The following is a 3,270-nucleotide window of genomic DNA, read 5'->3' as shown; positions in this document are numbered from 1 at the left end:
CGGTAACAATGGAAGCACGCTGCAGTGAGTTACCAAAGAAAAGGAAAAAGTGAGAGTCCGGCATGACCCTCAAAAGAAACAATTAGGGAAAATTAATTCGGCAGAACTTTTATTTCATGTGCCATGCAACGCAATAGAAACGACCTTGTGTTTCTGTATATACATATTGCCTGCGCAACAAAAAAAAATGAAAAAAAAAGATCGTACCGTTCCACCAGCCCACACAACATCCCTCACATTTCATTGCAGCATCCGGCCTGTCCCTCCGCTCCTCCTTTCGTGCAGTCCGTGGGAAGCACAGCAATGAGGCCGGCACCGTGTGTGGGCAAAAAAAAAAAGCAAACAAGAGGGGAAACAAATCACTCATCACGGTATTTATCAACCGAACACTGCGCAAAGAAAAAAACAACAGTACTGATTATAACAGATAGACTGCATTAAAGGTAACATTGAAAAGTAAAAACAGTGAAAGAATCAACAAACAGTAAAACGTTAAAAAATAAATAAAACCGGTGGCATAAAAAAGGGCAAGAAATGCGGCACGTATTCTCCGTGAGGAGTCGCAAATCCACACTCTGCGGCTCAGAAGACTGCCACCCCCGAACACAATCCCAGAAGCAGCAACACACAAGACACACACACGCACGGTGTTGTTACCGCTCAAATCACGCAGTATCAATTTCACGCCGTTGGGGGAGGCGAGGCGGCCGTCGGGGCTCACGCCGCTCCACACCCTGCGAGGTGACTATTTGTAATGGGGATTCATGTCCAGTGGCATTGCGTTGTGCCCATTCATTTCTCTCCGGTAATATCCTCAGCAATGTGCTCTCTGACGCTGTCAACCACTCGAACCTTCTCGGGTGGTGTCGGAGCCGCTTCTCTCGTCGGAGCGGGGACCCTGTCCTTGAGTGCACGCATCGCAGTGGAGTTCAGTAGGCGGTTGTGCAGAAAAACGTTCTTCACCGTCACATGAGATTAGTGCCCACCGCACGCCCCAATGCAAAAGCGTACAAGACAAAGTGTACTCTCACCTTTTAACGGTAATTCTTCTTTCCCCAGCGACTCGCCATCAACGTCCACAGAGACCTTTTGGCTTTGTAGCATGAGTGCCACTTGGTGTTCTTTCTTCGGCTCCCAAGTGCTGCTCCGTGTTGTTGTCTTGCCCTCGAACTTCGTCTCCCACTTCTTATTATAGCTGTACGACAGTCCCACGGTATGATTGGACGCAGTGTTCGCCAGCACCGCAGTCAGTAGAGGAGTGTTCCCACTCGGAGCCTCTTCGATGGTCACCGACGCCAAAAGTGTGAAGTGGTGGCTCAAAGATACATGACGCACTTCATCACCCCGAGTGTTCACAGGCCGTAGTACCCTGGACTCAAGTCCCGTCACTTGTAACCCATCGTTGTCCTTCACTGCATCTGTCATCGTTGCATTCAAGCAAAAGTACTCGTCGTTCCACCTGCCATCACTGGACGCACCGGACAAAACTGCCACCAGCCCCGCCGTGGGTATAGAAAAGCTGGAGAAGAAAATGTCCTTTTGCGTCCAAGTACTGAGGACGGACCTGACCGCACCCAGTTCCTCCGTCAGGCGGGAAAGTGAGATGACACGGCATTCACCGTTGCCCCTCCCTTGTAAAAGATGCAAACTGCCATCCGAGTACAGCAGGTTGCCGGCGAGCATCCAATTCGCAGCAGTGTCCACAGCAACCGGTCCAACAAAAAACGTGCGGTTGTTGTCCGTGACCCAAAGGTAGAGCGCAGTGGCCCTTTTCTTCCCCGAGGCGTGCCCTCTCTCTGTGCACAGCATGACCTCCCTTTCCTCAATGGTCGCGGTGATGAGGGCATCCACACGCAGGCTTCCTTCTGATAGGCTCCTGATCGTGCGTTGACCCACACACCTTAGAGTGCCCCGATGGCCTCCGTCCACGTTGTCCCCATGTCACGCGACCCGTACACCCTCTGGCCATTCCCGCAGTCAACAATCATGAGAAGTGATCCCTCCCATTCGGTGACGCAGGGGTTAAGGCATTCCGCAGGGAAAATGTCCTCACAGAGCGTCCAGGCACTGCCGTTACCCGTCGAATGCACGATCGTGGAGCAAACGTCTTCCGCTTCATTCACCGCCATCAGAGGAAACACAAACGTGCCGTCCTCCATCACAACACCTGCGCCACCAGAAGCAATGAACTCCCTCCACTCACCCTCGTGAGAAGCAGAAGAGATCCGCCTCGAGAGTGGTTTGGGGTCGCCCCATTCGATCCGTCCACTCTGCTTCCCACCCGTGGGATTCGCGACATCACCCACAACCAGTTTCGGCTCCAAGCCGCCCTCTCTCCAGCACCCACCTTCGTAGGACACATCGGAGCCTCCCGCAAGAGGAAACACTCCGTTGCCCTTCGTGATTGTTGTGGGGCGGAGCACAACACCCAAACTCTCCTCTCCCTCCGCTTCACCAACCACAGTGTGTGCCCTCCATGCATCCTTTTATTGACCTCACCAACAACAGTGGACCAATCCCACGCAGAGTCGATGCACCCCGCAACAAAATCAGAAGAAAAGGGCTTACTTAATTGAGCACATTGATATTCGGCATCCATTTGATCCTCGGCGAAAGCGGCAATCACTCCACCAGCACTGACGAGAGAGGGTGAAACAATTGAATCCCTCGTCGTAACTGGAACAATCCCATCCTTCGGCTGCACCAGCGTCGTCTGCGCCACAAATAGATCGACTCCCTGCGGCAACTCAACATTTATCAAACCACTCATCGCATCATCAATGGGATTCCCCTTCGGCTCGGTGACAGGCGTGGGCCTTCTTTCGGATGGTGTCGGAGCTACATTGATATTCTAAACGTAAGCAAGCTCAGGCTTCGTCTCGGACGTGTTGCTCTCCGTGTTGGATGCGGGACTCGGATCGACGGTGTTGGGTCCGTCAGCCGCCGCAGACTGTCGCCAATCCGCATTCTGATGTGACGGCTCAGCATTAACTTGCGGCGCAGTTGTCCCACCAGATTTTGTGTCATCCCTCCCTTCACGGGGTGGCGGCAACTGACGGATGCCCGTCCGGTCAGCATCGCCGCTCCGTGCAGGCGGATGGATGGTTCCATCGGGGGAAAAATTGACGCCGCCACAATTCATAAGGGCCGGCGTATTTATGTATCGTCACATTCATCGTGGAGGCAACGGTGGCCCCTTCCTATTTCCTTGCACAGCTGGCAGCACAGTTGCTACACGTGTGCACCCCATGGCCACATGCACACAGCACC

The 3,270-nt window shown here is 53.2% G+C and overlaps 1 pseudogene, besides 1 other annotated feature; it reads right to left on the bottom strand.

Annotated features, from left to right (window-relative positions):
• Positions 1–3,270: a sequence feature (areas not merged during assembly with more than two copies in the genome that could not be assigned to a particular haplotype).
• Positions 745–2,865, bottom strand: Tc00.1047053510035.10 (annotated as a pseudogene).

The sequence above is a fragment of the Trypanosoma cruzi genome, genomic scaffold (assembly GCF_000209065.1).
Source record: "Trypanosoma cruzi strain CL Brener 1047053516585 genomic scaffold, whole genome shotgun sequence".
Classification (NCBI taxonomy): Eukaryota; Euglenozoa; class Kinetoplastea; order Trypanosomatida; family Trypanosomatidae; genus Trypanosoma; species Trypanosoma cruzi.
The sequence above is the reverse complement of the archived record's forward strand: the minus strand, read 5'-3'. Positions and strand labels throughout refer to the sequence as shown.